Source organism: Rhineura floridana, chromosome 6 (assembly GCF_030035675.1).
Source record: "Rhineura floridana isolate rRhiFlo1 chromosome 6, rRhiFlo1.hap2, whole genome shotgun sequence".
Classification (NCBI taxonomy): Eukaryota; Metazoa; Chordata; class Lepidosauria; order Squamata; family Rhineuridae; genus Rhineura; species Rhineura floridana.
The window spans coordinates 6,561,815-6,577,953 of NC_084485.1; the positions used below are offsets into that span (position 1 = coordinate 6,561,815).

The following is a 16,139-nucleotide window of genomic DNA, read 5'->3' on the forward strand; positions in this document are numbered from 1 at the left end:
AATGAATTATATTAGGGATATTGTTCTGCCAAATGTGTACAATAGGCAAAACTGCTTGCAAAATTTGTGTATTAGGAGAAATTCACATTCAAATGCTAATTTGAATGAGGATTTTTTTAATTGCAAAATGCTGCAGAATGAAGAACTGAATTTAAGACTGGAAAAATGAGTTAATGGAGGGGGAAAAAATGAAGCTGACAGATTTGTCCATCCCTAATACCTGGGCACTGTGACCATATTACCCTGAACACGCCCTATCTCATCTGATCTCAGAAGCTAAGCAGAGTCTGGCCTGGTTAGTACTTGGATGGGAGATCTCCTGGGAATACCGGGTGCCGTAGACTTAGAGGAAGTCAATGGTGAACCACCTCTGAATATCTCTTACCATGAAGACCCTATGAATATATATATAAAAATAGAGTCATAGGGTCGCCATAAGTTCTAATCGACTTGAAGGCATATAACAACAACAATAATACCTGGGCAGTGCTGTGGTTCCCTTGATCATAGGAAGCTGTCTCGGACTGAGTCAGGCCACTGAGCCACGTAGCCCAGTATTGTGGACTCTGGCAGGCAGCGTCTCTTGAGTTGAGGGTCTCAGTCAAAGAGAGGAGATATTTCCCTATCATCATCAGCTCCCTCAGCCTTTTAACTGCAGGTGCCAGGGATTGAAACTGGGGCCTTCTGTGTGCAAAGCACGGGATGCTACCACTGAGCCACTGCTCTTCCCCAGAGTGAGATCCTTTGGATTGGATTCTCATACCTGGAAGATATGGGGGACGCATTGTTGTGTGAGTGAGTGTGCCTGCACTCATTAAAGAGGCAGAGGTGCAGCAGCTGCTTCTTGAAGAACACACACCACCGTGGACTAAGGAAGGAAAGGTCTGTCACTTTTGGTTCTCTGTTCCTCAGTTTTCCAGTCTTAAATTCACTTCTCTACCTTTCTTCAGCAATTTGCGTTTTTTTTAAAATCCTCATGAAAATTCTCCAGCATTTTTGTGTGAATTTCTCCTAATAAACACATATTGTAGGCAGTTTTGACCAATGTATGCATTTTTGCAAGCAATTTCTTGTCATATAATGCATTCTTGGATGTTATCTTCACTCACATATTCATTCTTATGCACGCTTTCCCCTAACATATGCATTTTTAAAACATTGTTTGGTGAACTGCATTTCAAAATTCAGATAAGTGCAAATTTCAAAAGATGCCTGTGTTTCGGTCCTCATATTGTTTCGGGAAGTTTGAATTTGATAGATTTGACTTGAAATATGAACTGAATTGAATTTCTTCCCCATCTCCTCTGTGGACTTTCATTCCAATGAAAATAGCCAAAGAAGCAGAAATGGTTGCAGTTTGCATGTTTGTCTGAGGTCAGGTACAGAAATCAATCTAGCAAATCCAGCTGATATTCATTTACATTATTGTGTTTTTTAAAGGCTGCAAATGATATTTATTTTATTTATTTTATTTATTTGTTAAATGTTTATACCGCCCCACTAGCATAGCTCTCTGGGCGGTGTACAACAGAAAGTATATACAATAAAATCACATAAATCGGTACAAAAACATATATATAAAAATCCACAAATCTAAAACCAATTTGAACATATTAAACTAAATGCCTGAGCAAAGAGAAAGGTTTTAACTTGGCGCCGAAAAGATAGCAATGTCGGCGCCAAGCACACCTCAACGGGAAGACTATTCCACAATTCGGGGGCCACCACTGAGAAGGCCCTGGTTCTTGTAACCGTCCTCCGAGCCTCTCTATGAGGAATTAATGACATTGTTTTATTGTTTTGACATTTCCTTTATAGTGAAATGAATTGACGTTTCATAAATAGTTGAATAAGTTACGCTCGGTAGCAGCCAGCACAAATAATGTAGTATTTGGAGGAAACTGAACTGCAGCAGAATGGAAGCAGCGCTGATTGTGATGAGTACAGGTTGGAACGGAAATTGCTGCCTTCTTACATCCCTACCCTGGACCTAGAGGACTGCGATGACTACTGCCTGATTGCAGACTTCCTCTTCCAAGGAAAGGTGATCAAGAGGGTGGGGCCTGTTTACGGGCACTCTTAGAGGAAATGGAAATTGGCCTCTCTCATCCCTACAGACGAGACTTATCAGGATAGGGACGGGGGAGTGTGACCCTGTTGCTCTGCTTGATCTCTCGGCCACTTTTGATACCATCAACTATGGTATCTCACTGGATCAGCTTTGTGGGTTGAGAGTGAGGGGCACCATGATTACTCTTCTCCTTATAGGGCTGATTGCAGAGGGTGGCGTTGGGAGACTGGACCACAGTACCTGTGGGGTTCCGCAGGTTCCCCACTGCTGACTTAACATTACATGGCACTGTGGGAAGTGGCTATTAGGGGATTTGGGGCAGGGTGACACCAGTATGCAAAGGACATCCTGCTGTATTTCTCTATGACACCTGAGTCAGGCGTGGGTGTGCAGGTCTTGGACCAGTGTCTGGATGCAGTGGTGGGGTAGATGAGGGCTGATAAACTGAAATTGAATCCCGGCAGGATGGATGCTCTGTAGATAGGTGGTTCTTGTGTCTGGGAATTAGGCAGACTGATTGTTCTGGATGTGGCTGCACTCCCTCTGAAGGGTAGGCACAGGGCCGGTTCTAAAGGGCGGCCAGGTGGGGCACTAGCCGAGGGCCCCTGGAGCTACAGGGGGCCCCTCAGCGGCCCCTCCGCTCCCCTTCTGCGATCCGTGGTGATCCGCCCCCCCATCTCCCTCCCTACCTGTCTCCTGCCTTTTAGCATTGCCCTTAATGAAGATGGCAAACGCGCGCGAACGTGCACACACGCCGGGGCCCAGAGCAAGCTGGTGCCCAAAGGCCCCGGCATGCCTGGAGCCGGTCCTGGGTAAGCACATAGTCTGGAGGATGCTCCTGGATTCATCATCGTTGCTGGAGGCAAGTGGGCCTTGTCAACAACTCTTCCAGCTTCAGCTGGTGCGCCAGCAATGGCTGCTAAGAATGTAAGAGCCTGCTGGTTCAGGCCAGTGGCCCATCTAGTCCAGCATCCTGCTTTCACAGTGGCCAGCCAGATGCTCGTGGGAAACCTGCAAGCAGGACCTGAGTGTAAGAATGCAACTGGGACTCCAAAGCATGCTGCCTCTGACTGTGGAGGCAGAGCATAGCCATTGTGGCCAGTAGCCATTGTTAGCCTTGCTTCCTGGAAAGAGGTACCCTGGCCATAGTGGTCCATACGTTGGTAATTTAAAAGACTGGTAATTCACCCTGTTTGAGGCTGCACTTGAAGCTGGTTCAGAAGCTGCAGCTAGTGGAGAATGTAGCTGCTTGGCTGTTAAATGGAGTGCCTATAGTGAACACATGGCACCGTTTCTGACGGAGCTGCACTGGTTCCCAGTTTGCTACCAGGCCACACTGAAGGTTTTGTTGGTGACTTATAAGGTCCTAAATACCGCAGAGCCTGGTGGATTCCTAAAGGAACATCTTCTGGTTTTGTCTGTTTGCTCCTGACATTTTATTATGACTATTGGATGTACCTAATTTTTTGTATCAGTATTATTGGTTGCCTGTGATGCTTGTATTTGAAAATCCATAAACAAACATTTAAAAAATCCATTTCAGTGGTAACCTCTGTTTTTGCACTAGTCATTCCTCTGTGATGTGTTGGCTGGGCAATCACTACATAACTTGAACCAAAGGGGTGGGCGGGTCTGCCAATATATTAAATGAATAAATACATCGGGAGTTCTGCAAATTCTGCAGTGGCAGCCGTCAACTTTCTGCAAGCATCTTGTTCTCTTCTTGGCAACCTTGTGAACAGTGATTCCTCCTTGGATGGTTGGGAACGGGACGTGCCCTAATGTCATAGAGCAGAGGCAGACAATGTGGTGGCCTCTTGCTGGAGTACAACTCCCATAATTGGCCAAGCTGGCTGGAGCTGATGGGCGTTGGATTCCAGTAACAGCTGGAAGGTGCTGCATTGGCTATCCCTGCCATAGGGGATGGTTGGAAATACCACCCCGTCTCTCAAGGGAACCTTGGGAAACATAGTTTTATGAGAGGACAGGGGACAGGGTAGGGCTCCAACAGAGATTTCTCCACACTTTCAGCAAATCACAATTCCCTGGATTCTTTGAGGGGAAGCCAGGACCTTTGAACAGATATAAACCTGTAGGGCAAAAATGGCCACAGATTCCTTTCCCTGTCTGGTTAACACATGCACGACTACAAAATCCAAGGTGTATATCATTTAGTTTGTGTATCTAAATTTGGGTTAAAAAGAAAGCATTAGGATGATCACTTTGTGAGTAGGTATACTTGCTCTGTTTTAAATTAAAGTAGACTTTAAAGTACGCTGACTCAACATGCTGGCTGATGATCTGAGATTTAGCAAAGGAGGTCTGAATCAATTTGCAAAGGAGCTCCACGGGGAATCTGTTTTGAGGGAGAGAAGATCCGGTGTTGCAGAGCTTTCTTGAACTAGCAAAGGAGCTGTCTTGTAACGTACTTGGAGCAAGCGAGCTCTGCTCTTGGGTGGCTTACCATCCTTACGAGTCAAGAATATTTTTTTGGGAAGTCCCAAGGAAATTATCCAGAACAAAATGGGAAGGTGTAATAATTTCAGGAATGGACGGCAGGGTGGTCAACCTCACCATTGGGTGCCCCTGAACACTCAAGGGAGGGGGATTGAGGCTAGGCACATCCTGTTATGAGCATTAATAGTGTCGAAATGAGGACTGGGACTGGTCCAAGACCACCACAAAGCTGCATCAGCCAAAGGCCCAACCTGGCGCCAGTGGTGGGAATTTCCAGAATCTCAGAGCACCCACTTCTTGCCAGCAAGATGCCTGAAGAGCCAGCCACCCTAAGCCCAGAATCAGGATTTTCTCATGTGTAACAACAACAACCCACTGATGTTTAGGGTTGCCCTGGATCCAGAGCTCGGAACAGTTACTTTTTTGAACTACAACTCCCATCAGCCCCAGCCAGCATGGCCACTGGATTGGGCTGATGGGAGTTGTAGTTCAAAAAAGTAACTTTCCCAAGCTCTGCCTGGATCTCTCTCTCTCTCTCTCTCTCTCTCTCTCTTTCTGTCTCTGTTTTTTTCATCTGCTAGGCATGGCCATGTGCATTGATGGAAAACAGGGAAGGATGCTTTGTGCTCACCACTGGTTTGCACAGGTATGCGAGCCCCTCTGAGGTCTTGAAGGGAATTTCCAACTGCTTGGTGACTCTAGCACAGCCCTTCCCAACTAGTGGGCCACCAGATGTTGTTGGACCACAATTCCCATCTTTCCTGACCATTGGCAATGCTGGCTGAGTCTGATGGGAGTTGTGGTCCAACAACATCTGGTGGCCCACTGGTTGGGAAAGGCTGCTCTAGCATAAAGAGAAAGCTCTAGCCCTCGGGAATCAGTTCCCAACTGAGGTTAAGTTGGTGCCTACTGTTTTTAGAACACAGGACGGTGCCTTACACGGAGCCAGGCCTGTGGTCTGCCAAGTTCAGTGTTGCCTGCACTGCCTGAGTGAGAGCAAAAGCTCTTCAGGGTTTCAGGTGAGGGTCTTTTCCAGCCTCACTCAGGGTGAATTCACTGCCACACTGGCATCAGAGACACCAGTCTCCACTGGATATAAGCCTGCAACACTCCTTCTTCACAAGGCATCTGACCAGTAATGTAGGGGCAATCCTAGGTATTTCAAAGATTCAGGGCACAGGCATAAAATCTGCACATGCTCATTTATATGTATAGATGTAAATATAGGTTGACTTTTGGAGGGCGGGGGAACACATGCACCAAAATCTGATTCTTCCTGTCAAGGCTTACATTAAGCTATAGGATGTCAAGAGGATTTTTCTGGGCTCAGTACCACGTATGGGGAGTGCCTCCTTCACCCCACCCACAATGCACTGGCAAGAACGGCTGCTTATGTACAAATTAAAACAAGTTTGTCCAACGTTTAACATGTTTTTCTCTCTCCACCCCATCCAACTATTGCATGAAGTTACTAGCCGGGATGGGTGAGAAATTTGATTTGCATTTGCATTTGAAGGTGAACTTATCACCTATGCACTTTCTAAAACAGTATGAGAACCGACACACAGTTATCCTCCGCAATTTGCACTACTCTGAATTTTGCAGTGCAGTTCTTCAGCCGATTAACATGTACAAAAAGGCACGTACCTGGGAAAAGTGTGCATAGAAATGCATATATTAGTGAAAATAGCACACAAAAATATATTATATTAGGGGAAATTGCTTTGGAAATAGGGGATATTAAGCAAAAATTTGCACTAAAATGCTGATGGATTTTCATGAGGACTTGTTTTTAAAAAATCCACAAACTGAGGTGGAAATGTGCAGAAATGAATCCTTTGTGCAAACCTGGCAATAAAAAATAAAAAATCAAGCTGGCTGTCTTTGGGGTATATTTGTATCTCAATGAGATTTCCACTGGAAGGATGAGGTAACTTTGTCCCCCAGAGACCATTTTTTCCCTGTGTTGTCAGCACAAGTGTGCTTGACAATATGAAAACGCCTTGAGCCAAAAAGCACCATCTTGTATCCTTTGGCATATCACTTCATCAACTGGATCTTTTCCCAGAGTAATCTGCACCAGGTGCTAATACATTTCTGGAGTACATTTGGATCTCAGGTGATTTTTGTTTCCAGAAGGAAAATGGTAAGTTGCAACTGGCTGAAATTTGGGGATGTTGTACAGGTGACGGTTTGTGACAATGTCCTGGAAGGACAGCCCTATAGGTCTACTTATGTGTAAATTACACCATGAAAAGCACCCCCGGGGTCCAAACGTACCCCAGAAGTCTGCATGAAGGGTAGCTAGGACTGCAAAAAAGGAGAAACTGAAATCGACATTTTTGCCCATCCCTACTTACAGGTTCTCTATCACTGGTCAATAGCATTCACACACAGCATCCCATATAAGGGGAAGAAGAGGCCAGAGCTCTGGAGCCTGGGATCAGTGATCCTGGTACCCTGGGCCAGCCCCTAACAATGTGTCTGCTGTGATGGCTTCTCTGGAAAATTCCAAGTGCTTCGGAGAAGTGGGGAGTGCAAAACAGAAGAAATACAAAAGGAAGGAAGAAAATGACCAGGCTTGAGGACTAGTGAAGATTCTAAACCAGTGTTTCTCAACCTTTTTGAAATACATGCCCCCTTTTAGCTATCATAAAAATCCCACACACCCTCTTCAAATCTGGCTCCCCTAATAATGCTGAGAGACGGTGTGGTGGTTAGAATCTCAGACTAGGACCTGAGAGACCAAGGTTCAAATCACCACTCAGGCATGAAGCTCACTGGGTGACCTTGGGCCACTCACTGCTTCTCAGCCGAATCTACCTCACAGGGTTGTTGTGGGATTAAATAAGGGGGAGAGCCATGTGTACCACCTTGAGCTCCTTGGAGAAAAGATGGGATATAAATGCTGTTAATTAATTAAATAGACGACTGCACACCTGTGATGGCATGCAGATAATGTAATACGCTGTGTACAATATTCTTACTTTCAGAACATAACATTTCATACTTTTACTTTTTATTTTTACATCTCCCTGAGATATTCATATACCCCCTTCCTCCAGTTCTGAAAGACAGATTTAGACATTAGTGTGGATAAAAATTTAGACTGTTATATGTGTGTGTGTTTTATGGCAAATGCTGTTTGGTGGTTGTGTTGACAAGGGTGTCATATATTAAAAATGGAAGACAAAAACATGCTGGCGCGCTTCTGCAAATAAGGACCTGAAACCAGAGCTTGGAAAAGTTACTTTTCCAACCTCTGCCTGAAACACAATATCATATTTTAATTTGCTCCTCATTTTGAATTATAAACTATGCTATAACTGATGTAGTTTGCTGAGAAAGCAGCTGAGATCATGATGGACTGCAGAAAAGTTTGCAGCATGATTCCTTGTCATGGAGACTATTGATTCCCACCCAAGCCCTTGGGATGGGGTTGGATTAGACATTTAAGTGCATGCAGGCCTTGTATAAAGAACAAAGCAAATGCCAACTTTGAAATAAAAAGTGTTAGAAAAATATTAGCAATCAAAAAGCTCATATCGATTTCTTTAAATGTATAGCCCGTCCAGTCTCTAAGGGTCAGGGTGGGTGAAAAAAGGTAAAACAGACCACACTATAAATATTCAAGAATTCTAGGCTTCCAGGAGAGCTGTGTGTAAATGGCCTCTCAAAATTTCTTACCCTGTTCAGTGGCAGCTGATGGCTTCATGTCAGTGGGGCAGTGGAATCCACTCCAAGTTTTAGTCCTTGAACCTTTGGATTAAAACCCAGAGTGGATTCCACTGCCCCACTGACATGAAGCCATCAGCTGCCACTGACCCTGGTGGTGGGAGCACAAATAATAATAATAATAATAATAATAATAATAATAATAATAATAATAATAATAATAATAATAATAATAATAATAATTAATAATAATAATTTGATTTATATCCCACCCTTCCTCCCAGAAGGAGCCCAGGGCGGCAAACAGAAATGCTAAAAACACTTTAAAACATCATAAAAAGACCTTAAAATACATTAAAACAAAACAATTTTAAAAGCATTTTAAAAAGCTTTAAAAACATCTTGTAAAAAAAAGGGTTAAAAAGATATTATTAAAAAAACATATTAAAAGCAATTCTAACACAGACGCAGACTGGGATAGGTCTCAACTTAAAAGGCTTGTTGAAAGAGGAAAGGCGCCGAAAAGATAACAGAGATGGCGCCTGCCTGATATTTAAGGGGAGGGAATGGGTTTCATTTACAGTTTTCAGCATAGTGCTTATCTCACTTTCCCTTTTCTTTTTGGGTATGGGATACCCGAGAAAAGAGAGGAGGAAAGACCCACTTAAAGAACTCACATCCATTTATATGCTGGCAAATGAACTTGATCATGTTCTTCCTGATTCGTGTATTGTACAAAATCAGACCAAGTCAAAATAAAGGTATCTCTGCTGCTTTGACCTCTACAGACTCTAAGCTTTTGTGTTAGTTTATCTGACAGTGCTTCATTCCAGACCAGCTTATACCAATGTTCTACGTTAGCTCTGGATAGGTCCTTCCAAAAGTGTGCTACTGTGAAATGTGCTGCAGGTCCAAAATGTGTAACCAATGTCTTATTTTGCAGATCTGAATAATCATCTATGCAATTGTTTTAACTGTTTTCAAACAGGTAATTTTTAAATATGTCTTTGTTGTATTGCGAAATCGCTTCTAGATGTTTTATAAGAACCAATTAATACATGTAATAAATAATTATTAATAATAACGGTAATAATTACACACCATGCGTAACTGATTTTATAAAACTCTGTTCTGTTTCCCCTCAGTTGTCTCTCCCCCTCCTTAAATGAAAAAGTTCCAGATGTTTTAGTGCAGACTTTCCCATCCTGATGCCCTCCAGAGGTTTTGGACTATAACTCCCATCAGACCCAGCCAGTAAGGCTGTACTGGCTGGGGTTGATGGGAGCTGTAGTCTAAAACCTCCGGAGGGTGCCCGTTTGATGAAGACAACTTAAGCCTCTCCTTGTTGGAAAACTGTGCCACTTCCCAGCTAACACATGTTTTCCAGCTCTTCAATATCCGTTTTCAGATGAAGTAATCGTCACCAATGATTTATGCAAGGTCATTGTGGTGCAGGCTGTTTTAATTTCCTTCCCTTTCCTAATAATTCCTTGCATGGAATTTCCCCCTTTCCCCGCTGCAAACTGACTTAAGGTTTCCGTTGAGTCCTTCATGGTGACCCTAAGACCTCTTTCTAAGACAGCCACTGAGGCCAACTGAGACCCCATCAGTGTATCGTTGATACTGCCTTCTGAGTTATGGGAAAGGAGGGCTGAAATGGGTTTGGGCTATCCTGGAGCTGGCCATTTCCCTCTTAATCAGCTTCTGTTTCTGATTCTGTGACAGGGAATCTCACGTGTATGGTTTCCATGTGAAATGTTGTCTTCTGCAACTGCTTTGGGAGGGTCAAGAATTAGCCAAGTGTAAAAATATTACACTTTGGTCACTTGCTGTATTTTGGGAGACACTCTCCTTATTTAAATGCTATTGCATTGTTTTATAGTGCATTCCTTTAATGATTTCAGTACCACTCGACATAAAAATACCAGCACGGTGTATATTTTAAGACTTGAAAAGATATTTAACCTTTATTTTTGCATCCTCTTGATCTGGGGTGGGTGGGAGCAACCACATTTGGCAATGGCTGGGCAGTCAGCGTTAGTGGGCATGACCTGTTCTGGCCTGGTGCATTGGTCCATTCCCACACACATGCAAACCTCCCTGGTCCATTCACACATACACAAAGCACTCTCCTTCCTCTCCATCCTCACCGGAAAATGGGAGTCTGCCTTATGCCAAGTCAAACCATTGGTCCATCTAGCCTTGTGGGTCCCACACTGACAATGTCAAAGATTGAACCTGGGATCTTCTGCGTGCAAGCTGGGGGCCCATCACTGCCTCTTGTGGGAGCACATTCCATAGTTTAGCTATGCACTTTGTGAAGAAGTCCTTTCTTTTGTCTGCCCTGGGACTCCATCTCGGACAATGTGACAGCTTTTGCTCAGCTCCCCTTCATAATATGTGTTGAGGTCTTCCAGGCTGCATCTGTGCAGGAAAACTCCTTTCTTTACCCACTCAAGCTGAAAGGCACGGTGGCAAACGTGCGGCTCTTGGAGGCTACGTCCCATGCAAGAAATGTAAGCTGAGCCAATGGGGGAAAATATGTTTGCAATCCACTCCAAGCTTTGTTGTCAGAAAGTGGGAAATTGCACTGTGAGTGAGGCAGCAGCATTAGCGTGATACATCAGGTTGAGGGGGAAAAGAGGAAAAAATATTATATTTTAATAAAATAGGCCTGCTTGGATTTATGGCTTTGCTTGTATTTGGGCTGCTGTGTGTCATCAGCGGTTGGAGAAGTGAAAGGCACTTGGAAGAGGCAATGTCCCGTTCTGTCCCCCTAATTGCTTCTACTTGCAGTGGCCTTAAGTGCTGCATTGTGTAAGATCAGAGTTGGGGGGACCTCTCCGTATGTTGTTGGCAGTGGCGGCTGGTGCCCAATGGGCAGCTGGTGAGGCAGAAGACAAGGAGGCCAACAGTAGGTGGCGCCAAACAGCCAATGGCAGTTGGAGCCAACTTATGCTAGCTTTGTCTCTGCCCTTCTCACTGTTGAGTTCTGCAAGAGCAACACTGAGGCAAAGGAGGAGGAAGGTGACAAGCAGTGCCAATCCCTGGTTTGTTATAAGTAAGAAAGCATGCAAGAGAGTGCAGGCTGAGGTTGGTGGGCCATCACGCCCTAATGGACCAGCCCCCATCAGGCCTGGCCAAAATGGCCAATGCTAAGGGATGATGGGAGTTGTAGCCAACGGCATCTAGAAGGCTGTAGGTCCCCTAATCCCGCTTTACAGCATGGGTGGCCAACCTGAAGTATAGGGAGGGAGGAGAAATTTGATCCAGTTTGCATTTAAAGCCGAATCTCTCAAATTCACACCTTCTGAAACAATATGAGAACCGAAACACAGCCATCTTTTGAAATTTGCACTTAGTTGAAAGCGGTTCTCTAATCAAACAACTTTTACAAAAAATGCACATTATAGGAGGAAATGTGTATAAAAACGAATCTATTAATAAAAATGGCATAAAATGCATTATATTAGAAGAAATTGCTTGGAAAAAATGTGTGCGTTAGTCAAAACTGCGTACAAAAACGTGTGTATCAGGAGAAATCCATATTGTTATGGATCTGGGGTTGAGATGGGTGATTTCTATGAGCCCCCTTCCAGCCTCTGATTTGGAACCCTGCACCTAGAGGAACCCCGACAAGACTGAGGTGTTGCTCGTGGGGGACAAGAGAAGGTTGGGAGATATGGACCTGGTGTTTAATGGGGTAAAATTGCCCCTGAAAGACCAGGTCCGCAGCCTTGGGGTCATTCTTGACTCCCAGCTGTTCATGGAGGCTCAGGTTTCGGCAGTGAGCCAGGCGGCTTGGTATCAACTTCATCTGATACGGAGGCTGCAACCCTACCTTCCTGCCCATCTGCTCCCACAGGTGATACATGCTCTGGTCTCCTCCCGCTTAGACTACTGTAATGCGCTCTACGTGGGGTTACCCTTGAAAACGGTCCGGAAATTACAGCTGATACAGAATGTGGCAGCACGTTTGATTAAGAACAGCCATCGCCGTGATCATATCACTCCGGTGTTAGTAGATCTACACTGGTTACCAGTTGTCTACCGGGCCCAATTCAAGGTGTTGGTGTTGACCTTTAAAGCCCTATACGGTTTCGGCCCAGTTTATCTGAAGGAGCGCTGTGATGTTCCTGTATTAGTGTAAATAGGGTAAGTGCTGTTTGTATAGGAGATACATAGTAAGTAGAATGCAAGAGGAAGGGGGAGTGAATGGGCAGTAGAATGCTGGATGATTGGCTGAATGTTTAAAATGGCTGACAGTATAAAAGGAAGAATGACAGGTAAATCTGGATGTGATGTGATGAAAGTGAGTGGGTTGTTTTGGTGGGTTTTAGAGAGTTGTTTGCCAGGAGAGCATGGAGAAGGAGGGGGGTGGAGTTCGGATTAGTATTAGATAAAACCATATGCTTATGTGCCTTATGAAGAAATCTTGTTATCTTTGTTATCTTTGTTATATTTAATAAATACTTAATTTGGTTTACCAAAGGCCTGATCCTTGGCTGGGGTTTCACAGACCAGAAGGGAGGGTAAGGTAATGACCAAGGCTGAAGGGAAACTGTAACAAATGGTGGCAGCGGTGAAGAGAATAACACCACAAGTATTCAGAGTCTCTGGGAATACTGGTATTAGGACGTGACTGGTGGTGCTGCCTAGCAGGGGGATCTGGTGAGGTCTGTGCTAGAGCGGAGAGAGAAACCATAAAAAAGGACAGTCCGGACTGGTGGAGTCCCTGGTGGTGCCTAGTGACAGGCAGTAGCCACGAGCAGGTAGGAACCTGACAGGGAGAGCCAGGGAAGGGCGTCACAAGCACCTCCAGCATCACCAATTATGCCGCCTAACAAGATCAGCCACACAAGACCTTCTCTCGGTCCCACCAGTTAAAACAGCTAGGCTGGTGCGGACCAGAGAGAGGGCATTCTCAGTTGTGGCCCCCACCCTCTGGAATTCCCTTCCCTTCGACCTTCGCCATGCCCCCTCCCTGATAGATTTCCGCCGAGACTTGAAGACCTGGCTGTTCAGGCAGGCCTATGGGATTTCTGGGATGGGTTAGCTTTTAATAATGTTTAGTTTAATTATTGAATGTGGTTTTTTGGTTTTATATTGTATTTTATTGTGTCAATGTACGTCGCCTAGAGTGACCGTTAATTCGGCCAGATAGGCGACTCATAAATAAAATTTTATTATTTATTATTATTTATAGTTATGCAGTGGAGAAATCTGCTCCGCTGGTCAGATGAGTTCCTTTTGTTAATCTAACAGAGAGGCCAGGTGGGCTAATGGGTCTATCAAGTGCCCATTAACTGGCAAATGGGCCAGGGAGATCCTGTTGTTATTGAAACTCTTCAGGAGAGCCCCCCTCTTGGGGAAAAGAGAAGCTGTGTTTCTCCCTGCACCATGGCTTTAGGGTGCCTCCTGTAAGTCTTCTGGAAAAGGAAGATACTGGACTGCTGATGCGTTGAACCCCTCCATCTTAGGCTCAGGTTGGAAGTGTGTAAATAAACAAACCATATTTCATAAAGACACCGCAGTCTCTGCTGACCTTCTTTCCAAGGAAACCAAACCCCTGGGTAAGCGCAGGGACCCCCGGAGATCTCTCACTGCTCAGAGATTGGGGTGCAACAATATTAAAGTGCTGAAGAATTTTCATGAAGGTTTTGTTTTAAAAATCACAAAGATTGCTGCAGACATGTGGAGAACTGAATTTAAGTTTGGAAAGATCACCCAGGGCTCCTTCTGAGAGGAAGGGTGGGCTATAACAACAACAACAACAACAATAATAATATCTGAGAGAACTGACATGGACAGATCTTTCCATCCCTGTTGGAGCATGATGAGATGCTAGACGCAGGAAGGCCCATGGGGGAAGGCCCATGGGGCCAGCTCCATACTCATTGCTTGAATTAGGGTGCAGACGGGAGGTAGGGATGCATTTATGACCAGAGCTTGGAAAAGTTACTTTTTTGAACTACAACTCCCATCAGCCCAATCCAGTGGCCATGCTGGTTGGGGCTGATGGGAGTTGTAGTTCAAAAAAAGTAACTTTTCCAAGCTCTGTTTATGACAGTCTTCAATGCCCTACAACTCCCATGAGCCCCAGCACGAAGGGGAAGGCTAAAATATTCATGTTAATGCCCATTTTCCCATAACATGTTCCTTTTGAAAAACATTCTTTGCTTGGAGAACTGCGCGACAAAATTCGGCTTAAGTGCGAATATCGAAGGGTGGCTGCATTTCATTTCTCATACTGTTTCAGAAAGTGTGACTTTGATAGATTTGGCTTGACGTGCGAACTGGACAAAATCTCTCCCCCATCCCTTGTCATAGCCTAAGAGGTAGAGCCTTGGGGACAACTGCCCACGTACTCAGCAGGCTGTGGCAGACATGCCACCATTTTATTTTACCTTATTTTTTATTCCACCGAATTTATATACCACTTTATTGTCAACAAACAAATTGCACCTCTAAGTGGCTGATGCTTTACATTGTGCCTCACATTTGAGATATATACTCAGGATGAATGGAAAGGCCAAATGCAGGAAGGTTTGCCTTCTACTGAGTCAGGCTTTTGACCCATCTAACTCAGGACTCAGGTCACCAGCTTTCCCACCCTGCCTAACAGGACATGCAGAGGGTTAACATCAGAACCTAAGAAGAGCCTGACTGCTGGATCAGACCAATGGGGGCCCATCTAGTCCAGCATCCTGTTCTCACAGTGGCCAGCCAGATGCCCCTATGGGAAGCCCAGACGCAGGACCTGAGCTCAAGAGCACTCTCCCCTCTTGCGGTTTCCAGCAATTGGTATTCAGAAGCATCCTGCCTCTGACTGTGGAGGCAGAGCGTAGCCATGGAGGCAGAGCTTGTAGCCATGCACGGCTTTATCCTCTGAATTTGCCTGGCCCTCTTTTAAAGGCGTCCACGTTGGTGGCTGTCACTGCCTCTTGTGGGAGCAAATTCCGTAGTTTAACTCTGTGCTGTGTGGAGCTTCCTTTTGTCCTCCTGAGATGTTCCGCACACAAAGTATGTGCTGTGTCACTCACTGAGCTACCCTCCCTCCCAACACTCAATGATAATAGCTCCACTAGATCTTGGGGCAGAGGTTGGGGATTTCAAGGTCAATGGGAAGAGGCTAAATAAAGATGCCAAAGGGGGAAGGCATGCACACAAATGGTTAACGCTGGCTAGGGCTTTCAGGGCAAGAGTTCTCCTTTCGGAAGCCTCTACAGTGCTTGTCTTCAAGGGGAAGCAAAGACACTTGAGGAAACTGCCTTACGTCAAGTCAGACCATTGGTCTAGCTAGCTCAGTATTATCTACCTGGCAGGCAGATAGCCGAGGGCAGCATGCGGCCTGCAGGTTCCCTGTCTGGTCGATGCTGATTGGTGGTGTTTCCCAGAGCTTGGAAAAGTTACTTTTTAAACTACAACTCCCATCAGCCCCAAGCCAGCATGGCCTAGGATTGGGCTGTTGGGAGTTGTAGTTCAAAAAAGCAACTTTTCCAAGCTCTGGTGGTTCCACAGGGTTTCAGAGAGGGGGCCTTTCCCAGCCCTTACTGGAGATGCCAGGGGTTGAGTCTGGAACCTTCCACATGCACAGTAGGTGCTCTTCCACTGAGCTATAGTCCCTCTCACTCTCCGCTCCCAAATGTCTCCTGTAATGTGCAGCGCCAGGGGAATTGTTAAGCAGAGCTTGGAGAAGTTACTTTTTTGAACTACAACTCCCACCAGCCCAATCCAGTGGCCATGCCAACTTTTCCAAGCTCTGTAATTAAGATTAGCCTTCTGTGCAAGCTGCCTGCTCAGACTCAATGTGCAAGCCAGAGTGTACCCTGAAGACAGAAGCGTTGAACACAACTGAATTAATGGTATTTCTCCCAGCCGTGGAGCGTGCAGAGGGAGCCACCGTGATGCACCCATTCTCCCCAAACGTCTCTCT

The 16,139-nt window shown here is 45.2% G+C and overlaps 1 pseudogene; it reads left to right on the forward strand.

Annotated features, from left to right (window-relative positions):
• Nucleotides 1-225: 225 nt before the first annotated feature.
• LOC133388155 (5S ribosomal RNA) lies at nt 226-344 on the forward strand (annotated as a pseudogene).
• Nucleotides 345-16,139: the final 15,795 nt, after the last annotated feature.